General features: G+C 40.5%; 1 protein-coding gene across 13 annotated transcripts in view; it reads right to left on the reverse strand.

Annotated features, from left to right (window-relative positions):
• ZMIZ1 (zinc finger MIZ-type containing 1) overlaps positions 1-25,944 on the reverse strand; it is a 365,884-nt gene that overhangs the window by 93,058 nt on the left and 246,882 nt on the right. The window contains exon 1 of one of the 13 annotated variants that reach the window (XM_072869887.1): positions 2,715-2,856. The exons of 10 other annotated variants lie outside the window; for them this stretch is intronic. The gene's annotated coding sequence lies outside the window, so the exon portion shown is untranslated. Of the gene's footprint in view, positions 1-1,528; positions 1,551-2,124; positions 2,146-2,714; positions 2,857-25,944 lie in introns of those variants that run through there. 2 more of the 13 variants (XM_072869889.1, XM_072869888.1) reach the window with 2 other exon arrangements.

Consider the following 25,944-nt stretch of genomic DNA (forward strand, 5'->3'; position numbering starts at 1 on the left):
ACCAATAACTTGTGCATGTGTTTCACTGAAGTGTGAACACAGCAACATTTCTGCCAGGACCACCAAGACATTGACATGCACAGATTTGACATTTGTGCCCATTCTACTACAATCTACGTGAGAGTAAAGACTGAAGACTAAGTTTCAAACCTCTCATGATCAGTATTTTCAATTGCTACCATGAAACAGTACCTTGCACATTCAGACGGCTTCTTTACTAGTGAAATGCCACAGCATTTGCAGACATATTTCCCCAGAGATTTTCTGATGGCTCCTCCAGAAAGGGGTAAAAGTGGGGCAGGTGAGAATCGAATTAATGTTAAGTATTTTTTTAAATCAAAACTTTAATCATAAATTCAAAACTGAGCCTTTGGTAACACTCTTCTGTTGTCTTAAACTCAAACTGAAGTGTTACTGACTGAGTTCTTCTGAAATAAATTTACATAAAACCAAACTTTTGTTCTCAAGTTCTACTGCACTTTAACTGCCATCTTGATTTAAGTGCTAAGCAAAAAGAGGAACAAAATCCTGGTAAGGAGATCGGCGACAGCACGGAGGAAACGTGCTTTTGCTCGACTGAGAGGAGATTGTACTTTTATGCATGATTAGCTGCTGATAATTACTTTCTTTACCAATATAACTGTAATAAAGTCCTAACTTGAGGAAAAATTAAAGGAAATACTGGGTAACTTAGAGCAATTTAAGCTGGATCTTAATTTTATGTACTTCCATTTCCAGGTAGTGTTTCAGCCATGCTAATTTTTTCTCTTAGGTCATCCCAGCCTAATGACCTGGTTAGCTTAACCTGATTGAGACATGACTTCTTGAAAGAAACTGTCTCCACAGTAAGTTTTCTCTCCAAAATCTACAGATTTGCACAACAAACATCGTTGTCTGTAGTTTTATGAGCCAAGATAAGTTGTTGTCATAAAAGGGGGTTCAAATTGGCCAGTTCACCCCATGAGATCTGTCTACAGAGAGCATTTGTTTCATCAAAAGTTGACAGAGCCTAAGGGATTTTCAGCCAGATCTCATCATGGGCTCACCTGAACTCAGGGGAAATAGTCTGAATGACTGAAGTCAACACTCGTTTTGACAGTTACTTCAGTGGACACAGCATCACTGACACTACTTTAGGCAAAGTCTATTTCACCGTACGCACGATTTTACTGATCAAAGAGCTGCAATCTACAATAGCAAGTCTCTTCCCCCAACAAACCATGCTGCCAATGTCCGAGTTGCAAACACTGCAGCTGTATAGATTCCTTGCATTTCATTTTTGCTGTACCTTAATATATGCCATTTCATTCAGTTTTAAGTTATTATTTGCTTTAATCCAAGTAACTAAACCAAAAAATAAACCAACATCCCAAAGTCCACTCTGGCATCACTAGTTTAAAACTTTCTGAAAACTCCATAAATCATGTGCAAATTAAATAATCTTTTTAGTTTTTACACAGGCAAAGAGATAAACAAGACGCTTGTTACCACACGACACAAGGGGCAAAGAACTTGTCAGCTTGAGTACCTGAGACTGCCGTTGATGCTAATACTTCTCTGGGATCTTCTTTGAAACCACTTGCCACAGATGTGAGTTCTGCATGGCAAGGTCTTTATAAAGACAGCAAAAATGAAATGGTGGCAGCAGCACTGTCGTTGCTGTTCGCAGAACAGCGAGTCACGTTTTGACAGTGCCAGACAGGCTAAAGTTGGAGAAAATGCCACCGATAATTGCTGTTGCCTTTTGGTTTTATGATTGCAGATACAACGAGCAAGATTCTTGTAAAATTCAAACGGTCCACCCCCTAAAATAAAAACATGGGAAAGCCCCGCTGAATTAGCAAGCTGTGAATTTCCTTCTCGCATCCCCAACTCTCGTGAGGGGCAGCCCCAAGGAGCGGTGGCCGCGGGCAGCCCCGTCCCGGCCTCCCGGCGGAGCCTGCCTGCCATCCCTGTGACAACATGCAGCACTGCCTTACCCACAATGCACCCTCGCGCTGGCACACACACCCCGCTCGCACACACACGCGCGCACACACGCACACTCCCGGGCAGGCTGAGGCGCGCACACACACACACGTCCCCACTGACATACGTACCCCCCGCCCCCCGAAACCAACTTACCCACAAGTTATATTTCATTCAAAAAACCTAGTCTTCCTCTGCTCCCCCTCCTCTGCTTGCCTGCCTCTCTTCTGCTGCGGAAAAAGGCCACATATGTCTGCAAACACTTCTAGGCAGAAACCAGCCAGTGCAGAACAAAGACAGCCGGGGTTGCCTTCATCTCAGCACAAGGCAGCCAGTAGCTATTTTCAAGCTTGCTCGCTCTCCCCCCTCCGAGGGCACCCTGCTCTGTTTCTCCCTCTCTCTCCTCTTTGCCTGTCCAGCTACTGCACAACACGCATCAATTATTCATTGCTTGTCTCCCGGTTTCCAGGCAAAACCAATCACAGATGGAGTCTTGCTAATGGGCTCATGCCGTACTTGCCAACAGGCTATTTGTGCTCAAGCTACAACCCTCCAGAGACAATAAAGAGAATCAGGTTAAGCTTTAAAACTTCACACGTACGCGAACAGACCTAAAACGGCAATATACATGTAAGCATCCCTATGACATTGCTTAGGAGTACGTCTTCAGCATACAGCATGGCAGAAGGCTGTTTTAAATCTTCTGAAAGGGTTTTAAGAAAATCAAACACTCAGAAAAATCTCACCTCAGCTGCATGTTACTGATATTGATGGTTTTCTTTTCTGCCTCTAGTGATCCATCTCTTGCTTTCCCATTACACCTCTCCCTCCTTCTCTCATACTCACGCACGCACGCACACGCACACACACACACGCAGCCACAGCCACTTTGCCAGAAGGAAGAGAGAGAGAAAGAGAGAGGAGGGAAAAAAAAAACACCCAGGCAGCTCACATTTCAAACTTGCAAGGAGGGGTGGTGCTTAAAACGCTAGGACAAAGCCTCTGTCTCTGGCATCCAGCCAAAATACTAAAATAAATCCCCTCGATCAATTAATTGGAAGCAACACTTGTTCGAGTCCGCATAACAAACCATTAAGGGCACCGGGGCTGAAAAGTCTTTCGATTTGGGAAATCTTACGCACTTGTTTCCCCCCTCCCTGTTTGCTGAATGCTGTTGACTAAATCCATCAAACTAGTCATGCTAATTAGCGTCCAGAGCAGCCTCGGCGGCAGAGCAGCGCCCGGGGCGGGCGGCCCCCGCGGCCGGGAGTTTCCTTCCGGACCGGCCGCCGCCCCGCGCCGGGGCAGGAGGTACCGGCGGGGCTCCGGCGGGGCTCGGCGGGCCGGGCCCGAGGAGGGGCGGCCGGCGGGGGAGGTGGCTGAAGCGGCGGTGCTGGCTGTGGTCCCGAGGGCGACCGGCGCCAGCCGCCCAGAGGCGCCTCGGCGGCCGGCGCAGCGCTCCCGCTGGGCAAGGCGACAGGCATCGCCCCTCGGCTGCGGAGGGGAAACTGAGGCAGGCAGGCGGGGGGCTCCGGGCTGCCAGCTGCAATCCCCGTCACCAGCGGAACCACCCTTGTTTGGGTGGCTCGCTTGGGGTCTGGGGGGGGCCTTAAGAGTTCAGACCTTCACCTCTGCCGGCTGCCCGCTGCTCCCAACAGCATCACCCTTTCCCACGCCACTCCGAGATCAGCACTGCCCAGGAAAGAGTTTTAAACAAGTTTCACGTATCGAACTGTGCCACAACGCAGCCTTTGGTGGACAGCGTTTCAGTTGACAGTGTCAAAGAGAAAAAAAAGACCAAACAGGAAGCTAATGTGACCATTTTTTTGCTCCTTCGTAGAGGGAAAACTGGCAGTTTAAGTTGTGGCCAGCCGAGCACCAGCCTTTTCCTGCGAGCTCCCCGCGGTGCAGAGCCACTTCCTTCCCCGGCACAACCTGCACCAAGGCACCTCCACCTCTTAAAGGCGCACCCGGCCCTTTTGCAGTGAAGCTAGCCTGCAGGTTCTAGCGAGAGACCAAACAAAACAGAAAACCAAAAAAGGAGGACTTAAACAAAAAAAATACTGGCTCTCCAGCAAAATCCCTTTCAGCGAAAAAAAAAAAAAAAAGGCCTCAGCTTTCCCTGCCACGCTTACAGTCACTTAACTGTGCTTCGTAAACACCTTAGCAGCAAGAGTCTACAACATGACAGATTGGAGCAGCAAACTATCACAGATATCAAAGAACAGCTCTTCTCTGAAAAATGATTCCACAAAAAAGCATTGTCAGATTTCATGTTCTTTTTTTTCCCAGGGAATCCACTTCAAAAGGCATGCGTGCTTCTCACCGAACTTCCACTCCTGAAGTACCAGCTCAAGGTCAGCCTGTCAGACAGGGTTATTGCTTTCTCTCCTCAGCCATCAGACTAAGCAGTAGTGCAAACCAAACCCTCTGTAATACTTCTGCAATCTCAGAGCTGCACAAGCCTGACCGAAGGAAGACTTCTTAACAATATGGCTGCTACAGGTGGTATGAAACACAGTGCTGGGCCAGTATCCATAGCGGGTAGTCCGTACAGCGCAGGCAAGCCTTCCGCTAGGTCCTCAGAGACCGAGGTGGACCCACAGGGCTGCTGGAACAAACTTATGCAAAATGTAGTTTCCATTGCAGCTGATCAACTTTGAGATTCAGTCACACAAAAGAAAGTACAGAGCCTCATACAACTGTTTATATTGCCTTTCAGAGCGGACAGATGCTTTAAGGAGATGTACATTATACAGCTAGGCTGGCAGAATAGATAACAGCAAGCATGAGTTTGACAGGACTGGCAAAGCAGTAAGAGAAGTATGTCAATAATCCCAAACAAGGACCAAATTCCCTACTAACGTAACTGCACTGAGTTCAGACTTGGTGGATGTGAATGAAATTTATAATTGACTATAACTCTAAATAAATTCTATATAGACACAGAATGTACATTTTTGTGCTTGTTTCAGTTTTTACTGCATTTACAAAATTTTCATGCAGTTTGTAAGCTATCATGCTGTTATTCCATATTTTGAAAAAACACACAAAGCAACAAGAACATATCAGGCAGTTGGGAGGTCCCGAATATTGAGACTGGGTCCCTCCTCATACAAGCCTCAATGAAAGCTTGTTTTCTGAGGGAAAAAAATAATTTTATTATTTCTGTACAGAAAACTCATATTCCCCAGTATCCTAAGTTTTTCTAACTACCATCATAAGTAAGAGGATTGCCTCCCCCCCCCGCAATTAAATGCTCTTTCTAGTGTAACAGTGTAAGTTTCTCTTTTAAGCTGCCTGTCTTTTCAGCGGAAGTGGTTTAGAGGAGACAAATCACTTATCTAAAAATTATGTACTTACTTCTCCTTTGACAAATCTTCAGCAGGTTTCTAATCCCACCCTGCCACTTGAAATATCACTTTCTGTGATGACATTTGAGTCACAGTTGTCAGAAGCACCAGGCTCTGTAGTTAAATGGATTAAATCACACTTCATAGCATGCAGTATTTTGAAGAAGGAGTGGTTTATCATTTGTAGAAATTAATCATAACAGTTTTTTCTCTAGGGCAAATTCCCAATCATTTTTAAAGATTACTATGTTTAAGCCCCACTAACAGCAGTGTGTCAAATTACATCACAGGGAAGGTTATCTCAGGCAGTGATAACTATCAAGAAGACTCACTGAAGACATCTACTACTGGGAGAAGCAGGTCTGTACTGGGGAGGCACCTTTTAAATGCAGGACTGGGAAAGCAGACTCTTTGGCTGCATTTTGTGTGGCTACTGATGCCCCAGGGATCCCACTGTCTGGTGGTGTGTCGGGCCACTTGCATCCTGAGCGGCCACTGTCCCGGGGGCCCAGTGAGATGCTCAGCCCCACAGTGGAGGGGAGAGAGGGGGTCAGGGCATCATTCTGTCCTACAGGGGGGAAAGAGGAGACACTTATTTGGGCCACCTCTAGCTGATTAAGGAGAAGAGTTGAAGGATTTTCAAAGAAGTCTCATTTACCTCAAAACAGGAGGCAGCGTTTGTCTGTTTAACGTATGTGGTGAATGCCAAGCAATATTACTGATCAGAATCCTCCCAAATCTCAATCCTGTCAAGTCACCACTTGGCACAGAAACAAATCACCACCAGCACATCCATGTGGTACTGCTCTTTGTCCTCCATGCCAAGACGCTTCTCTCTCAAGGAGTGTATTTTTAAAAAGGCAGAAGTCCATCCTTAAGTCATGATGGTGCAACAGACCTGCATGCCCATGGAACACCAATTTTTATGGTGAACAAGAGAATGATGTGGACAGATTTGTATGTTTGGGTGCCTTTGATTGCTCAACATAAATGGCACGATGCTTATCTTCAACTAGTTCAAATGAGGTAGCCTTTGGGTGTAATTCTTGCTTTTCTCCCTCCTTGCTCCTCTTTGGTGATATTGCAAAAAATGAACCAAATACATGAACACCTGTAATAATGACACAGACCGCCAAGAGGAAAAGAAGGCAAGGCTGCAGAGGGGTGGAGATCAAATCCCCCATTTGGATGCTTCAGTATGAAGCAGACTGTACAAGGGAGGACATCATCATGTTCTACTGTAATTTCATTATGACAGGCGCGCAGAAGAAAGAGCAGAAAAGTTGTTTAGAGAAAGAAAACACAAGGGGTAAGGAAATTCTCTTCAAGTAGCTGTAATACCAGTTATTGCCCACTGAGTCATAATATAACCCTTTAGCAATGCAAATTTTCTATGACCAAAGATTTAAAGATTTATCTTGGGGACCAATCTTTATTCATCAGAGTTTTGCTGCACTGCTGAACACAGCAGGGTAGTTCCTTACAACATTTGTCTAAAGCAGGTTATTTGCCCAAGAATTAGTTCCCTGGTTATGTATATACTTTACTATTGATTCAAAGGATTCAAAAAACTCTTTAGAAGGCTTACAATTACATAGTTGAAATACACAGAATATGTGGATCAGTGGCCTTGTGGATTTTTCCTAATGTTTCACGGTAGGCTGAGTCAGTTGAAGCTGTTATAAATCACAGGGCTGCATCCCAGTCAGAAACCAAGCATGTGCTTGGGGGGGGGGGGGGAGGCTGAAATCCTTTGACTCTGCATTAAGTGTCTTTCATGCATAACCCACTTTTCCAGGATCAAACCAACTCCATCCAGAGAGAGGAGTGAGAGGAAAACCCAGCATAAAAAGCAAAGTAAAATAAGACTCTTTTATGTGGTTTAGGCCTGTCTTGTTTAAGTCAAAGATTATTACAACTCAAATACTTACCCTTTGGTCCCCTTCTTTGCCAAACTTTATAAAACAAAGGTAGGAAAGTTACAAAATGTAACAACACAGCATTTCCCTTTCTCCTGCTGCCCATGACTACTGTTTGCATGTGCCGGTGGTGGCTAAATGTTTTGACAAACCCTCTGATTTGGACTACACACCTGGAAACACTGAATGCTGTTTTGGAGGCACACAACAATTGGACCAAAATGCTCAAAATCTTCTGAAAGAGACTTGCACCCCTTTTAACTTTCAAGACCACAGAAATGCTCACATTCTTGTTACCACATTATGAAAAATCATTCCTTCAAACCTATGCAGAGGCTCAGGACAGACCTGGAGGCACTGCCATGAAAAACACCTCTGTCAATTGCCATAATCTTTGGAAAAGGAGGTCTACCTTAAGTCCATCCAATAAAATGCAATGTTGCAATTTTCTAGACTCTATTTCCTTCCTTCCTTCCTTCTTTTAATTAACTGTCTTTACCATGTGCAGGAAAACAAAAAGGTCTGTAAAACTACAATGAAATATGGGGAAAAAACCCCCAGAATTAGAGTGAAGCCACATTCATAATATTTGTATCTTTGGTTCTCTTCACAGCTATACTTTTACAGAAAACTGCGAAGCAAAAGTAACCACACCATGCAGAAATAAAGAATGAAGTACACTAAGGAAAAATCACATCTGTAATGTAGGATGACAGTCAGAAGAGAGGCTTTACGGAACTAAAAAAAAAAAATCACTATACAATGATGGCATCAGTTCAGAGTTGTCTCCAGCACTATTTCACCAGCAACCGAGCTACTGCAGCTGCCCCCTCCCACACCTGCTTGTCCATCAGGCAATTCTAAAGAGAGATGGAACATACCCCACCTGTTATGCTCTGCCCTTCTTTTACTGTATCTATTTTGCTACAAATACTAATGAATGTTTTAAAAGCTGCTTTTTGTGACATGGAAGCTTTATTGTTTTTCCACATTTTAGAGATGTCTTAATATTTAGATACTTCCATTCAAACTCCTTGGTAATGTGGAGCATGGCACAAACGTCTTCAGTGCACATCTCCACTTTCAGTGCCTCTTTTGGTGCCTGGGCTAGAGCTCATGACATCTCTTCTAGCAAATCGGACAGAAATAGAAATTAACTGAAGCCCTTTCCATTCTAAATCCAATTTTTCAGCATGATCAAGTGGATTTCTAAAATATCCACATTTTTCACTAAATTTTGATTAAATAGATTTTTATACCACATCTTGCAAACTGCTTGATTTTCCTCATAGAGTTTACACATTTTTAGCCTGCTGCCACTTTGGGGGAATATCTGATCAACTGTTTCTTTAGATTTCAAACTCATCTTTTAGCATTCTTATGTTCTGCAAAGGAATAAAAACTTTGTTATACATGAATCAAGACTTTCAAATGCAATGAGGATTAGCCTACCTCTCTTTCTAAGGAAGTTTTACTATGCACTTTAATAAAACATATTTTTCTGCTGCTTTTTGAGATTCTGAAGATTATATTGTCAGTCAAAGTATTTGTTTTTATTGAGCATGTAGCCATTCGTAGCTGAAGTCCCACCCCACCTCTGGCAACCTGTGGGTTAATTACAGCTAAGCTTCCTCTCTCCCTACTTAACTGTTCAAGGGGATAAGGAGGCAGCTCTGAAGACAGCAACCTAATCAGGTCTCACTAAAAGAAAGCAGAGAACTATCAGAACAGCAGCTTGTGAGGCGGTGTAGGACTAAAGGGATGCGAAGGAGTAAATGAAACTGAAGCTTGGAAAGTAGAAGCCCTGCTAGGGCTCCTGGACTTTTCTTGGCATTGTAAATCCAGTTTGTGCTGGTTTGACTGTTAGCAATATTTTTCAGAAATATAAGTTGTATGAATATTCCTCATTAAGACCTCAAAAAAATAAGGCCTCCATGAAAATACTCAATCCCAGTGACTATTTTCCTTTCATTTTTCCTTCTAGGTTATACATGCATTCATCTCCAGTTGACACTGCTCCTTAATTCTAGCCCCCTCGAAGCAGTGCTGTGAGCAGGGCTCCTCGGGCTTTCAGGGGAGAGGCTCAGCCTGAGTTGTCCTCCCCTCTGCATAATCCTGTTGGCCCCATTTTACTCAGCTGCCCCTAATCCAAAAATGGGTTTGAGAGGAAACCTAGGCTATTTGCTTATAACCTTTTTTTGTTATTACTTTTTAAAAACAATCCATGAAAATACGGAAGGTATCAGTAGTGAGAAGGAATATGTGATACAAACATCCTGAGTGGGACATAAATGGAATAAGAAAAGATGTGAAGAGAAGATATGTCCTTCATTAGCCACAGTATTTACACTCTTTACATAGGAAAGTTACTGACAGAGCCCTCTTTCTGTGCTATGAGTGAACTGTGAGAGCATTCAGATGAGAAAGTTGAGATGCAGTGTATTATTTTTAATTAAAAAAAAAGAAAATCTATGAAAACAACACTGAATGTCACTTTCTCCAAGACAACTGCAGAGTCTAGAAAACCATCAAAAGTGCATATAGATGTGTAATGATTCCATATCTAACATATGAGAGGTTATATAAATAAACAGATAGATAAAAGTCGAAAGTTACAAATTAAAAGAAAAGTTACAAATTGGTGGCTATGCATCACTGTCCTGGAAAGCTTCCACTCTGGAATACAAAAACATTAATCATTTGGAGGCCAGCTCATGCTTCTAGCTTTGTATTTAAACAAATCCATGTACCATCATCATACACTTTTTATATCAATCTGCCAGAAAGCCATACAGAGTTATTTTTAGCGGACTGTGAGATAAAGTACAGTTTAGCTTGCAAAGTAGCCTAATAAGGCAAAATATTCTTGGTGAAGACCAAATGCAGTCACTGTCACTCTTCCCCCCATACACTAATCAATCTCTAAGAGCATACCTTAATTTTTCCCACTTACTGTGGAGGATTACTGCATCAGCAACAACAAATAGAACTAGGGGGATCTTTATCGTTTTGTCTGGTTTGATAATCAAATATACAGTGATTGCAGAAGAAAGGAAATGGTCTGAAAAGAAAGTGGTTTTGCTCAGATTCGTCAAGGAAACATTTCGATAGCCAATCATTTTAAGAGAAACAACAGCTTAATAGCAGTTTTTGCTTTCAGAAACTGGCAAACTGGTCTCAGTCAACTCCAAACACTTCAGGCCTCATGCTTTTTCAGTGCCATGTTTCCTTCCACCATGTTGGCAGTGGAACAGAGCTTTAAAGTGGATATAAAGGACTCTCAAGGAGTATGTGTATACTTAAATATTAGCAAGGATCTTCTTAAAACTAAAAATGTTCCAAAATCCACTAGATTACTTAGAATCTGAGGAAAATATTCATTTTGACATGTTGCTGCTTGGGGGGGGAGGGGGGATAATTCTGTAACATTTTATGAGAACAAGATTAAAACCAGCAATTAACACAGACTTCTATCTTTAGTAATTATTCATATACCTGTTTAGCTGATTATAAGTCGTAGCTCCAGGCTGTCTGCCTGCATTGCTAGGACACAGACAGCAACCTTTGCTAAATTGACTCCACTGGCTATGCTCATGCTGCAAGAGCTGTTTTCAAGGACAGATGTACAATGTTATATGGGTAAAGAGACGAGCAAATTAAAGATGGGTGTTCTGTCAGGAAAAGGACTGAAGAACTTATGTCAGCATTTCCCTACATTAATAGGACCTCAGATTTTTAACCCTTCACTACCTATTACTTAGATTTAAGAAGTACCTTCCTTATATAGATAGCACAATTGCATCTTCTCAAATAAAACAATAAAAATACAATAGCTCAGAACAAAATACAAGGGCATGCACTATAGATAACCATATATCTATATATAGATATAGAGGGATTCATGAAGAGCTTTTAATCCTTCTTAAACTGTGATTCATTTTAAAGCATCACAGCTTGTGGATTAAAGAAGCTGAGAACAGTAGAACATGAAGTTACCAAAACATTATTGCCACACAACACAAAAGTATCCCTCGATTTGAGATCATCAATAAATGTCCAGCACATTCCTACCAAAAAGCTACACTCACATTTTAGATTTTTCTTTTTACCATCTTAATTGTGCATGTTTCTGTTTAAAGCAGTATATGTATTTCTTTAAATGAGGCTGAAAGTCTTTTAGACCTGCTCTGCTCTGAGAAATATTTAGCAGTACAGCCACAGAAGAGAGTTATACTGGCAGCTCCTACCAAGCGTAGACACAGTTCATACTGGCAAGAGGCTATGTCTTACATTGCCTTTATGGGCTCCCCATTGAAATTAAGTTTACAAGCAAGGGATTATGTGATCTCACTAAAAGAGGGCTTCTGGCATGTATATAAACATGTCTTATTTTACTAGAGGATTTCTACCATAGATCGTGTCTACTTTAAGATTAAGAGCAAGTCTACACCTTGCAATGACGTGAACTACAAAGAGCCAGGAGCCACTGATATGCTCCCATGCAGCAAGGCTGTTCTGTACTGTGACATTGACTTCAGTCCCAAAAGCCATACAGGATTATTATCATACTATTACACTAGGGACTGTAAACCCTTCTTCTTGGCAGGAATAATTAGCCTGGGCACCTCACTATTGACTATCCCATTTCTGAATCCAGAGCTAGGTTTGTTGCTGCGGTCTCGGGGTCTACTGCATTGTGCTGTATCTCTACTGAACTACTTTCCTTCCCTTCAGAAACTCCTCACAGTAAAAGTTTCTATTTGATTGGGAAGAATCACCAATTGTCACATGGGACCTGCTCCTTTTCATAGAAATGCAAAATTAAAGAGGCTTTTCAGAACTTCACTACGGACATCTTTCCAGGAAACTGACTACAATCTGGAATAGCCCTTAATTCTCAGTCCAGTGATCAAATAAAAGAACAGTGTATTTCCGACAACTATAGCTATTGCAAAGTTTCCAATGACTAGACAATGCAAGAAACAAAATTAGAAGGTAACATATTATCAATGTTTTCTCTTAAATAATATTTATTATGACTACTGAAAATTACCCCCACTCCTTGATGGGATTAAAAATATGCCATGGACAGCCATAGGAAATCTAACATAAGGAACAATCCTACACAAGGAATTTGACAAAAGACCTAAGAAGTTTCTATTCTTTAATGTAGTGAAGTTCTGCATTCATGAAACAGCAGAGAAGCTTATTAGGGGCTTTAACCTCCACCCCCACACCACATTTTTCCTGTATCTGAATACAGAGAAATACTAAAGTTCACACTTCAAGATTTTTAATAACTTCATCCATCTGTTAAATAATTTAGATTCTGCTAGAATATGCAGCAATAGTATAGCTATGAAAATATACATTACTCCATAACCTGGAAACTATCCATCAGTATTTAACACTACTTCTTACTTCTCTCCTACAGCATTGCATGGGAGAGTTTCACCAAAGTAGTGCTTTAATGATGTATGGGCACCAGAAAGGCATCTTGTCCATAAGAGATGCTTTGAAATAGCTTGATCAAGTCAAGAATCCTTCCACTTCCACTGTGAATGACAGGAACTGCCCTCTTTTTAATCGATATGCATCAGATTAGTCTTTCTGTGCACTATATACAACACATTACCTTGATGGGCTGATTGTCCACAGCCAAAAGATTGAACACTGAGAATTGAACAGTTCAAGACAAAAGCTTTAGGATAGGAGGTTTGATGGTGACCTATTTTTAATGAAGCCTTCAAAGTAAAAACAGAAGAATTTTGCATGTTCCCTTAAGCTGTAAATGTGGTTTTGCTTTTTGTTTCATATTTAAATCCACTGGTAAGTGAACATTAGAGCTGAACACATTCGTTGGAAGCTTAACCAGACAATTGTATTTTTAATCACTTAATTTCTTTTAATTTCTTAAAGTACTTAGAGAATACATACTGAAGCATCTCCCCTTTCACTACAAAAGCTGAAGTGACAGGTGTAGCGAGACTGACTTAAATAAGAAAGTACAATTTGGAGAAGATACTCAAAAGAAATTAAAATTTTGGATACCTTGACTTAAGAAAGCATAATTTGGTCCTATTTTCTAAAAGTGCTAAATCTCCTGCAGCTAAAAGTTAAGCATCTTTAACATATTTCCAGTTGAGCATTGAACAACTGAGAAACCACAGGTCATTAGTGTGCTTTGGGAATTGTGGCCTGTATCATCACAGCTCTTAACTTTTGACCAAACAGTCACTGTCAGCTCTCCAAACTATTTACGGACTAGAGCACCTTTATCATCAACATTTTTAATTTAAAAGTGCTGGCAGGTTATTTAAATGAAGCTTAATACACGTTAGTGTTACTCTGCAGGCCACTTATCTTGGCCTGGAGGACTGCTGCCTGGAAAACACTGTGCAGTCTTTAAAATGACTCGCATCAAAATCTTCCTTAAAAAGATGTAATATACCTTCATACCTGCAAAGAAAAATTAGTAGATTCAAAGCAAATTGCTTTTACCAAAGGTAGGAGAAATAAAGTTACAAAAGTTACATTTCTTTTTACTTTGGGAAAGGGAATAGTAGATATATTTACAGAAATTTGTCAGCGGAAAAAAAGAATCTGCCTTATGCTTAAAGATAGTTTCTGTAATGAGGGATTAGAGATACTAAACCTTCAGGAGGCAGGTACTTCCAAGAAGGAAAGACAAAGATCCTACAGCGCCTCAGATCTCATCAAAACCATTTCTGTTTTCTCATTCATAGGATGTCCTCTCCAAATTGCCTTTCTCTTTCTTTGAATCACCATTACCTTCTTTGAAGAATTCTTCTGGGTGAAGGCCTATAATTTTAATATTTATAGCCCCGACAAAAGTACGGTTTATATTCTAGTACGATCTCCACTCTAATCTGCCACCACTTTATGGGATTTAATGGTAGCTCTTATCTCTGCTGAAGGAGTGAAGTTCAGTGAACTAAGTCCCCTCACTTGGATCAGATCAGAATCAGAGGGGTCTGTCAAACTCCTATATCAAAATCAGAGAGGGGGAAATGGAAGCCAGCTTTACAAAACTGGAACAGAAAAGTTAATGAGTACCCTTCAATACTGCTCCTCAACAGCTTCATCATTTAGAAGAGAGAAATGAGTGCTTCAGCAAGCTGAGAAGACTTACATGTCTTCTAATGCTCTTGGAAATCTTCTCACACTCTCGGGAGTAAGGAGGAGAAAGATGGAGGGAAATACAAAGTTGGTTCCTCACTTATTTTTCACATCGGTGGAAAGGGGAGGATGGGATAGAGAGAATCCTAGTTTCTCAATAACCCTCAATGTATCTCTTCTGTGCTCCTAGTCCCATGCCAGACACACGCCACTCACTGCAAACCATCTCCTGGTATAGTATAAGCAAACTATTTCAAGTCCACGCACAATTATCTTTTTCCACATGAGGAGAACAGACTTTTTCTTGGGTTGTCCAGGAAAGCAACCAGGATTTACTTCAGTTTTTCCTCATTTTTGGTAGCAGTTCCTCTACCGAAAAGATTTTAGGAAGGATGGGAGTAGGTGATGACTCTTGCTTCAATTTCTTTATTGGCTTCCAGGGGAAACCATAAATGATAACACTTCTAACCCAGTTCACCTCTATTGACCTGTGCTTGCTCTACTGGCCTCAGTATGAAAAAAACCCGACACACATATTATTGGGTTTTTTTCTGTTGCAAATTAATTTACATTACTGAATACAGTTTCCAAGATAAAGTAACAGATCAATCAGGAAAAAAATGAAATGCCTTTAAATTTGGAGTTACTTAAAAACAAAAGAAGAAAGCCCATACAAGTAGTTTCTATACTCTGGGAGTAAGCATGCAAATCCCATCAGTTTATGATGAGCAAAAAAAAAAAAAAAAAGCACTGATCAAATCAACATTTTGTTTTGTCTTAAGTATCACCACTGCCACAGGGAGACATTAGCTAGGCTGAAGAAGTATGGGTCCAATGTAATTAATATACCTATGACTAGTCACTGGAGTTACACTATTGCCCAGAGACCCAAGGAGGATTAGAATATCATCATAGCAGAAATGATCAGTACTATTTGTTAACTTTTAGCTTTAAACATACAAGTAAATCCTTAAAACTTTGACATTGCCTCATATAACAGCAAGAATGATTTATGGCATTCAGCAAGAAAAAAAAAAGGCATGAATCCCTACAGAACACCACAGGAAGACAAGTAATAACCCTAAACCTACTAAAATGTGAAACATAATTTACATGATTCTTATAAAATATTTACGTTACTTTCAGACAAAGTATTGACTGGGATACCTGATTTTGTCAAAAACATGAAAACATTCTCTAAATAATTACATCAGATTAAAGAGCTGATATTTAAGTAACAATGCTCTTTAAGGGTAGTCATCCTGCAGGCAGAGGAATGCAAAGGTAAGAAAAAAAGGTGTGGGAAAACAACACTTCTGTACTGTGGTTAACATTACTGAGGATGACTGCGTCAATCAACTGTAATGTAAGCTAGCAAGTAAGCTCAAACACGGACTGCAAATCTGAAGGAAAATCCATACATTCTTTTAACTCTTGCATTTAACTGCCAGAGCAGCAAGTGGTGCCCTTGGAAGGAGCAGCCAAGGCAGGGGGAGCAGCCACCGCTGCTGCTGCCTTCCAGGAGGGCAGAGCTGGGAGGCAGCAGCGTGGGGAAGGAAAAGCTTTCAAGATTGAGGTGTGCTTTGGGGAGGCAGCCACACTGGGAATTCCTGCAAATTGGACCAAATCCTCCCAAGTAACCTGGCACACTTCCCATTCTGTGTTTGTAAATGAAAAAAACAGAGACATAGAAAAGAAGGCACTTTTGCCCAGAAACTTACAAAATAAAAGCAGTACCCAACCCCCAGCACAATTGGTTATATTTACAAAGACAGTAAACAGAGAAGAGAAAAAGGAAAAATGAGTCACTGTGTCGTCATTTGAGCCCTGTTTGGGAGGAATTCAACACATTAACGTAATCGATTATACTAGTGCATAACAGCAAATCCACTGCCCGTCTGCCATCCTCACTTCAGGGAATAAACGAGTGAGGAGGGCTGCTGGTATACCCCATAGGCAGGAGGTCGCCTTGCTCTGAGGGGCGCAGTGTTGGGTACTGATACAGAGCCCTCAGTCCCCTGTGGCAAGACTGGCTCCCTTCTGCCACGGACTGCATTGCCCTGAACCAAGTCTCATAAAAACACGATCCTTAAACTAAGATGTTTGGTTAAATCAGGTTTCTGACTGCTTTCAGACAAGAACTCACAGTGGTAAATTGCAATTAGTCCAAAAAGCTCTTGTAAGTGAATTACACTGTTCATTTCCACAGGAGGTTCATCACTTTTAAGAAGATGATGTCAAATCCAGGAGGAAGCCTCACGACTACAGTAAATTCTTTAGCCTCTCTCCCCAAAATGGCAGTAGCAGAAAAACAACTGCGTGATCAAGGCAGTTGGGAGACTCAAGACAGCAGTTCCCAGTTCTCTGACAGGGTTAACTCAGTTCCCACCTCTGCCTCCCCCGCCCTTGCCTTCATTCACCTTCTGTCTTTCCTGTCTACCTCGGTTACAAGTTCTTCAAAGAAGGGACCTTCAAACTGTGTGCAGAGTTTCTTAGCACAACTGGCCTTGATCTCACATGGGATCTTTGAGAGCACCAGTAACATCAACAGCACAACCAAGCAACACTGCATCAGGGCACCAGAAAAACCATTCTTTGAAAAGTTCTGCACTTTCTTCTTTGGTGACTGAGGCAGATGAGGCACCTTCTTAGGACAGAGAGTACTTGGACTACAGCCAGTACTTCGTCTAACAAATATTTAGCTATCTAATGAACAGATCAAGGCAAGAACTAAGGTTTTTAATAACTTGTTTAAAAAGGGAACATTATACAATTAAGAAGGCCAGGAGTGATATATTTTTTCCTTTTAAAAAGATGTATCATTATAATCAAGGATGTGACTATAACAACTGAGTTACAGATTTTGTTAACTTGGTTGAGTGGCCTTTTGCTATGGCTTGGGCAGTGATATGGCCTGGGTTATCTTGTTACCATCAGTGGCTGCTCAGCAGCATATACAAAATGAGCACACTGGTCACAGTTCAGCTAACATGCCTAGATCGCCAAATTCGTTATCTTGAATTCAGCCTCTCTGAAATCTATTTTGATCAAGAAGTAAAGGACTTAAAACAGATATTGCCTGGTTAATTTGTTCAGACCTAAATTACTTTTGAAAGTTTGCTAATCTTTTGCTCATGTTGCAACTGCCCACAGTTCAAGAGAATTTCATACTTAGGGATTCTGCTTTGAGAAATGTTGTATTTTTTGAAAACTTTTCATTTTACATCTGTCATCTAATGCCTAATAAGCTCTTAATCAGTAGGCTGCATCCCTGAAACATTATCCCTCACCTGTAATTTGGAATGTTTCTCATTTAGTATTCCCCGCTCTCCCCCCAAGCCTTAAAATGGTTACTTAGCAGGACCCACGCAGCAAAGTACATCATCCTTTTACAACCCATTTGTACTTCTGCAGACTCAGATGTAACAAAAGAAATAACATGCTACAGAATGTTTTTATCTAACACCACAGTGTGTCAACAACACACACACACACACACAAACTCTCCCTATATGTGTTTTAATTCAAGTTAATTTGCCATACATATTTTAATTCTACCTTAAATTGCTGAATTTCCATCAGCAAAGGTTTTTCTTTGCCACTGTTTGCTTTTTGTTGGCTTCTCCCCCATGGAATAAACCCAAGATTTTTCTCTGACATCTTCAGAAACTAATTTACTTTAATCTTTTGTTACCTCTACCTACCATCATCAATATTCAATATTCTACCTCTGTCAATCAAAAAAAAAAAAAAAATCTACCATTTTCTCCATTCTTCTCCCAGACATAGTACCATTATTACCATTTATTCATAGTCAGTTTTCCTCTTGCATACATCTACTCTGCTGCCATTCCAGGCAACGACCACTAGGCACTGAGCGATCAAAAGGATGAGACTAGCTACGTGAACCCTCATTTGGCACGACAGCCATACTGCACCAAATTTTTTAAAAAATTAGAGTTTCTTCATATTCCCTCCAACTAAATAGTAAAGGTACCAGATCAGCTCACATCACTACTTTTGATCTAAAAAGATCCCAAGTGGGACAGCAAATAACCCTTAGATACTAGAGCAAGTGACATCCTTGAATAAGAGACATCCAGAAGATTTACACAGAAGGTCAACAAGAAGCAGCACATTATTAAATGCATACTTAAAACCGGCACTCAGTCTCCCCCATGGAGTTCAATAAGCAGAGCAATTTCTCACTGTCTGTGCATTAAAAGCCGAGGCAAGGGAAAAAGTTTCCGTTATATCTACTAACAAAAACTGTTTGTGCATACCTTGGCCTTTCAGACATATGTGGTCTTACACTTTGTCACTTCAGAGCAGATGTTTAATTGGGAGGAAGCAATTTTACACATCTGTAGCCAACATCTGAGAAGCTGGATGAAGACCACACAGAGCCTTGAGGAAATTAAAAGTGTATGCAATTATGTCACTTCCTAGATTGCGTATTTAGGAGAATTAAAAAAATAAGCAAAACCAGAAGTTTCAATACAGAACCTTCAAAATCCTTCCTCTCTCCTCATTTGCCTTCCTCTGCCTTAGAAAAAAATTGGTACTTTAGGAGATACAAAGTCCATTAACTAAGTAACCAAGGTTTGACCAACAAGATGCGATGCATCCCCCGAAGGAAAAAAAACAGGGAATAAAACCCAATTTAGTATCAAGCCTTTAATCCCTTAGGGAAACAAAGCAAAACAGAGTAAATATTTAGAAGATGAAACATTACTCAGTCCTAGTGGGTCTCAGGTGTATTGCAATAACTCAGGTTTAGCGAATACACCTGCAGCATATACAACAGCAAACACCAAGAGCCAGGGGAAAGTCCAGAATCCAAGTCTCTATCTTGCAACAGCATTGCTGGTGGTACCCCCCAGACTTGAGCAACAGGGCTGCCTCCTTATTTCTAGTTACATCTTTCAGAAGCCACGTTCTTTACTTCACAGAAGAGCCTAGATAAGAAAGAGTATTCAGCTAAGCTTTGTCTACTTGGGTAGCTGGTATGGTGGGAGAGGAAAACAAAGTGAGGTGGCCGAACAGATCAGTTCCCATGAATGTGAGGTGAGACGGCCATGAGATTCAGTTCCAGCGATCATTCGGTGAGACTTGCATTTTTCAAAACTGCTTTGCTTAAACAGAGCACCATCTACAGAAATCAGAGGGTTACTAAATTTCTAAAATTCTAACTTAAAAGTGCAAACACTAACAAAATTAAAAGCATGTTTAAATAAAAATACAAATGCAGCTTGGTTTTGCCACCCTCCTTTTTAGAAGTAATTTATTAGTGCACAGGTATAGAATGTGCATAGGTATAGAATGCACAGGTATAGAAAGTGCATAGGTATAGAATGCACAGGTAGCATTCTATTTCCCAACTTGAATGTGAAAGTCGGGACTTTTTGCATTATCAAATATGTAAAAATAAATGTTACTTTGCTAGGAAGATTACTGTTTGAAAACTTTAAATTTAATTAGGGTCAAGACAACAAAATGGTAATGGCTCAGCTCATGCAAGGTTTGTACACCAAGAGGAAAATCACAAGGTTTCAGAAAAATTGTAGGTGACCGATAAATATTTTTCTAAGTCCACAAAATCAATCTCTAAAAATGTTCCTCAAGGGGATGCCAAACCTTTTGATCTACTCTCTGAGAGCAGAGAACCTCTATGTAAAATACACTGAAGTAGTACTAGTAAACTATTGGTACTTAGGATTTTCAAAAGAACTTGTCAGAATTTGCAACCTACAAAACTGCCAGAGTGGCTCCGTGGCAGAAGTGAAAGACTAGAGGCCTGTATAGTGTGTTCTGCCGTCATACATTCACTTATATAGCTGACATGCTTTGGCTCAATAGTAAAAATCTTCCTTTGATCTAAACTACAGACTAGGGCTTTTAAAAAAAAAAAAAAAAAAAAAAGGTAGCTCAACAGAGGAAGATGCTGTTTCACAACATGCGTTGGGGAGGATAGGACTCCATACTGTTTGCAAGTCCCCTGGTCTTAAGCCTTCTGTGGAAGGCATCTGTTCCTCTGGACCAGCAGGGAGAGCACACCTGATGCTGACAGCTTTATGAGAGGTCCTCTAGACCATAAGATCGTCTAGAAATTTCTCTGCACAAATCAATGTGTATAGATTGCCAAATGCACACATCCTGAGCATCAAAAACACGTACCATTTAAAAGTACTGTGATATATTATTCTCTAAGCACTCTAACTGGAACACGGTCTTCCCCTCCAGAGAACAAACCCAAACACAAGTAGCAAAATTTCTAAGAAAAAAAAATAGTTAAAAGCTCTGTGGAAAACTTCCATTTTTGTCCTGCATGAAAATGATGTGTTACCTCAATTTGTATCACATGCAGATCTTTTAAAAAAAGTAAAAAAACTCAAAACAAAACAAAAAAACCCCAAACAAAAACAAAACAAAAAACCCACCAAACCTTAAATGAATTAATTGCTATTAATGAGCAGCCAGACAGAGAAACGAGTATGCGCTCTCGCCTTCCATGAGTTATGATGGCCCACTCAAACCTGACTCAGGAACTAATGTAGTTGTTACAAGAAACAAAATAGCAAAAGATTCAATCTTTGGCAGCTTTTAAACCATCTGTTCCACACTATTTTAATCACTTCTGCTCAGTACAGAGATTATGGGTTTCAGTTCATTTGTGGTGGAAAACCAAAGAATGCTGCATTTTTGGAGCACGTGGGGGGAAATCCAGAATCCTCCCAACTGCTCTGAAACTGGGGTATTTGAAGAAAGCGAAAGGCTTACTGCTTGTGCGCTCGAGCATGATAAAACAACCCTCCCCCTCCATGAGGGATTCCTCCTGTGCCTTGAAGCAAACACAAATTGGAATGTGCCACACTGACCTGAAAAAAGGGGGATGTGGGGAAGGAGCTCCTATTAGCCTCTTTATTATGGCAAAACAATCAGTATCATTCTTTCCAACGGAAGAACCCCAAAGTTCCCATTGCTATTTGTTGTGGGAAATTGCTTATTAATGTGAAGAATGTGTTTCCTCAGCTCAAAAGTTACAGACTTCCCATGGCTTTCTTGTAGTGCTAAAAGATCAGTAGGGCAGAAGCAGTAGGTAGGTTTCAACTGATGAACATATCTTCTCTGTAACACAGTGATTTCTCCTCCTTTCTCTCCATCCCCAAAGAAAAGCAAACAGTTCTCCGAGATGACAAGCAAACAGAAAAGGTTAGTCCCACAGCTAATTCGAATAGATCTTCAACTAAAAGTGTCCTCCATGCAGGTAGCTGGTGGATCAACACAAACGCTTGTGTTTACCTGCCTGAGCTATATGAATGACTGTTGCCCTATACCATTTTCATCTTCCCTGAGGAACTGTACTGTTATGGTTTCCGCTTCGCACTGCGTCTTCTTAGCACTTCTAAAGGGATCTGACACAGCTCTTTGTGCCGCTCTAAGCTGAAATGGCCTGCCAGTTCTTTCCCAGGGCACTGAAGGGAAACATGTCTTCCCCAACACCAAAAGCCAATTAAGTCTTCTTGAAAACACTGAAAGATTTATCAGGACCTCAAATGATTTAGCCTGTGATCTAAGGTGTACGTAGGCAAACAGATTTAGTGAGAGGGAACTTGATCTCTGTCTAACCATGTCAGCTTGCCCAAGCTGAACGTCCTACTGAAAAGGCGTTTTTTTCTGCTGTAAAGGTTAATTCTCGGTATTCCCATGATCAATAACTCCCATATGTTATCATTTAATACCGATATCAAAGGAGCAACTCAACTACATGAAGGTCAGCATGGATTTGGTTAAACAGGATCGGTATGTTTGTTTGCATGGCCTTGGATGACTAACAGCATTGGTTGGAAAATAAATAAATAAAATGTATTATGAAATCTTTCATTTTCATTAACATTTCTCAACCAGCCCAGCGTAAATTCACATTTATTGGCTTTTACAGTCATCAAAACTAGCAGGAAATAGAATGTATTCATAAAAATGCTTTATTTTTGCATATAGAAAAGGAAGCGCAAAAATAAAAATCTAAATATAATCAACAGTTCATCTAGAGTATAAAAGACATCCAAAGAATATAAGTAGTATGACTAAATACCTATTTTATATGATTAAAATACTCATAGTAAGTGCTATTAAGCTATGACATTTGTTATGGTGCAGAATAAACCCATATGCTTGTAGCTAAGAACATAATAACTCCTAACTATGTAAACTGAGGAGATAGAAAAGATCCCTTGGTTTACATAGATTTGTGCAGCCACTTTCCATTGCTGAAGGATCCACTAAGTGGATTAATAATCTCTGATCTCAGCACACCCAGATTAAGCTAAAGATTTCCACAGGAAACATTTTTGTACTACAGCAAATGAAAACAGTGAGGTACTTTCCTTCCTCTTTTTTCACCTTATGGGCCCAACCTGGGGGCTTTAGCATTCCTTCCGGCATATCCAGCTACTCAAACCCTCTGAAAATCAGGACCTGAGTGAATATTACATACCCGTAGAGGGTGCTGGCCTGAACCAGAAAGGGATTGTAGTGGTTTATTTTTAGGACAGAAATGTCAGTGTCAATAGTGAGGCAAATATCCTGCTTCAACTCTGCCCTGGAGGTAACAGCTTTAAAGGTCAGAAAGCAATGCTTTCTGGAGATACTCCACTTCAGCTTCTTTAATAAGAATGTGTGATTAGCCTTTTGAATGAGGAAGTTATTTACCGATAGTGGGAGTCCTTCAAACTGCACAGATCCTGCATATATGCACACTTCGGATGGTTGTTTGCCACAAACACTTAAGACAAGAGATTTGCATTGTTTCTTAGAGTCCATGGGATGCCTCATGCTCTCTGCAACGTGAGTATGAAAGACAGATCGTACCACTTGTTCTTAACTGTCCCCTAACAGCAACCCCAGAAAAAGAAAAGACGATAAAAGGAAAAGAATGAAGAGGGCAAAATGGATTTGCAAGAAAAATTGTAAAGGAATATCCTAGTTTAAATTAAATCAATCATCATCTCAGGAAGACACGAGATGCAGACAAAGAATACTCTACAAAAAAGATGGTCAAAAAAATCCACCATTCAGGCCTGAGTTTTTCTTCTACTTTGCTGGCTGAGATGATGTCCAGCAAAAAAGACGATTTCTAGTATATTCATGAGAAAGCTGCTTGCATGATGGGCTGCTTCCTTCCACTAACTCCATGCATACAACTTCAGCAGTTGCAGTAGCTGCTCTGACTCTCTACAGGGTATACTCTTGACCTGTGGCAGGATGACGAGCTGCTACGGGAGAGAGGAGGATACTATGGGAGTTACCCAACAGAGGAAAGCTGATGCTTTGTCACTGGCAGTAGCCCAGCTCTCTCGTTAGAGAACAGTCTCTCATTCACTGTTAAAACAGCTAGTCCCTCTCTCCTTACTTTACCTTACCTAGCAAAGAGAACCAAGTCAAATTGAAGCTCCGACTTGACTTACAAGCCACCTGTTAGACCACGCTACTCTAGACTATGAATACAGCTGTTAACTGGCATGAAATAAATTATATGATACAGACAAATACTGATTGCAAGGTTACCCATTCTCCATCAAGGCAGCCTACACAGGTAACTGAGCACTTTTCCAAAAGCAACAGCTTTCAGTCACTATTGGTGAAACTGATGCAGAACTCATCAGGAGGGAAGGCAATTTTTTTTAAATTTTTTTTTTGAAACCACAAAGATATGAATACATAAATGAATACATGTCATTTTCTGGTATCTAAAGGAAGATGATTAAATTTAAGCTTTAGACTCAGGCAATCACCAGGAAATAGTGATTAGAAGATAACATACACATGAACAAAATGTTGAGTACCTCTTAAAACACAAGTCTAGATTGATTTATTTAGCTCTCTACCTGCTTTTCTTTTTTGAACATATTGCTGTTGATAACTTTATTAACTTCCTTTGCAGCCCCTAAGTCCCCATGGCGTGAGTTTTACCAAGTGGAAGAAATCTGATCTTTTGCAGTGCACCTCCCTGATTAATCCCTTGCTAGTACATCAGGGCAACTTTACTGTGTTATTTAGGCAGGGAGCACAGTTAAAAGCTCACAACGAGCCCCAGCTCATTTACGAAACATGGCTGAAATTCCCACATGTGTGTTTCTGTGTAAGAAGTATCATGTTGTCCTTCATATTCCTACAGGGGAAATTCTTATTAGGCCCTTAATGATTCAAGGCCAACAAATAATGGGTTATTTATTTATAACATCATAAATTAAAATAACACATGAAACCAAAGGAATCAAAGCTTCTTCTGTATGACAGGCATTCTTCATATAATAGTTCTGTCTACATGCTTTCTTCATTTCTAGTTTTGTTATGAAAATGAGTAATTTGGCTTTCAGAGACTAGACAAAGGCATTCATTTTGTAAGGGTGGCATCAGGAAAAACAAAGCTGAAAAGATTACTGTGTTGGGCACAGTCCTGCCATACTGCATAGCATACTGCATGCAGGAAAGGTGCCTTAAAAATACCAGAGATCCAACTGTCATGTTTGAGGTATTGTTAGCAAACATTCTAAGAAACTTTAACATATTGACACATGCCTTCACCATTGCGACTCAAATAAAATGCCAGCAGGCAGACCTCAGAAGAACCGATGGAGGAAATGGGGAGTTTAAACTCCTTCCCAGACACAAAATCATGCTTTGGACCAGCAATGCTGTCCTATTATTCGTTGGCTCAAAAATACTGATTCAGCAAAGAATTTAAGCATGTGCCTAAATTTAAGCAGTTTAATTAACTCTGACGTCAGTGAGCCTACTTGTGTGCTTATAATTAGATATGTGCTTGCTGAAGCAGAGCCCATCTGAATAGAATCTCGTTGATTTTAATTTGGCCCTTTGTCTTTGCCCCTCATTTATTCTTTGCAGTGACTGAAGGATTAGTGCTAAGGTTCTGATTCAGGAATGCACTTAAACAACTCATCTTCACTCACAACATGCAAAAAGAGGCTAAGCATGTCTCAAAAGATAAGCATAGACCTAAGTGCTTTCCTGAATAATGACAATTTCATGATTGAAGAATGATGAGAGAGGAGAGTTACTTCACTCATACTGTAAATTGGGTGGTCCAGTCTTTCTTTTTGTAAGTCAGATATTTTTTTTAAAGATATAAAATCCTTTTCCAGTTATGTAAATAAAGAGCAAAAAGTTGGGCTCCACATACTATAAATGAAAATTTATGAGTAAGCAGCTACTTTATAGAGAAATTAATTTTATATAGGAATCCTTTTTCACTGTTGTTAGTTCTTGCAGTGTGGAGGAGCCTGCTCTACATGTCTTATTTGTTCATTTGAATGATGGCTTTTACCGATATCTAAGATATTTTAAAGTCACGTCAAAACAAACACAAAATAATAAAGCATTAAATAATAAAAAAACCCCCACCAACCAAACAAAAAACCTGCATGAAGAATGCCGAGAACATGAACACCACTCATCCAGACAACAGAAATAACAGTTCAAGTCCCCCGAGGTCAAAAGACAGCTAGGTGCCTCCATAGCACACACACCAGAGCAAAGCAGCA

The sequence above is a fragment of the Ciconia boyciana genome, chromosome 8 (genome assembly GCF_034638445.1).
Source record: "Ciconia boyciana chromosome 8, ASM3463844v1, whole genome shotgun sequence".
Lineage (NCBI taxonomy): Eukaryota > Metazoa > Chordata > Aves > Ciconiiformes > Ciconiidae > Ciconia > Ciconia boyciana.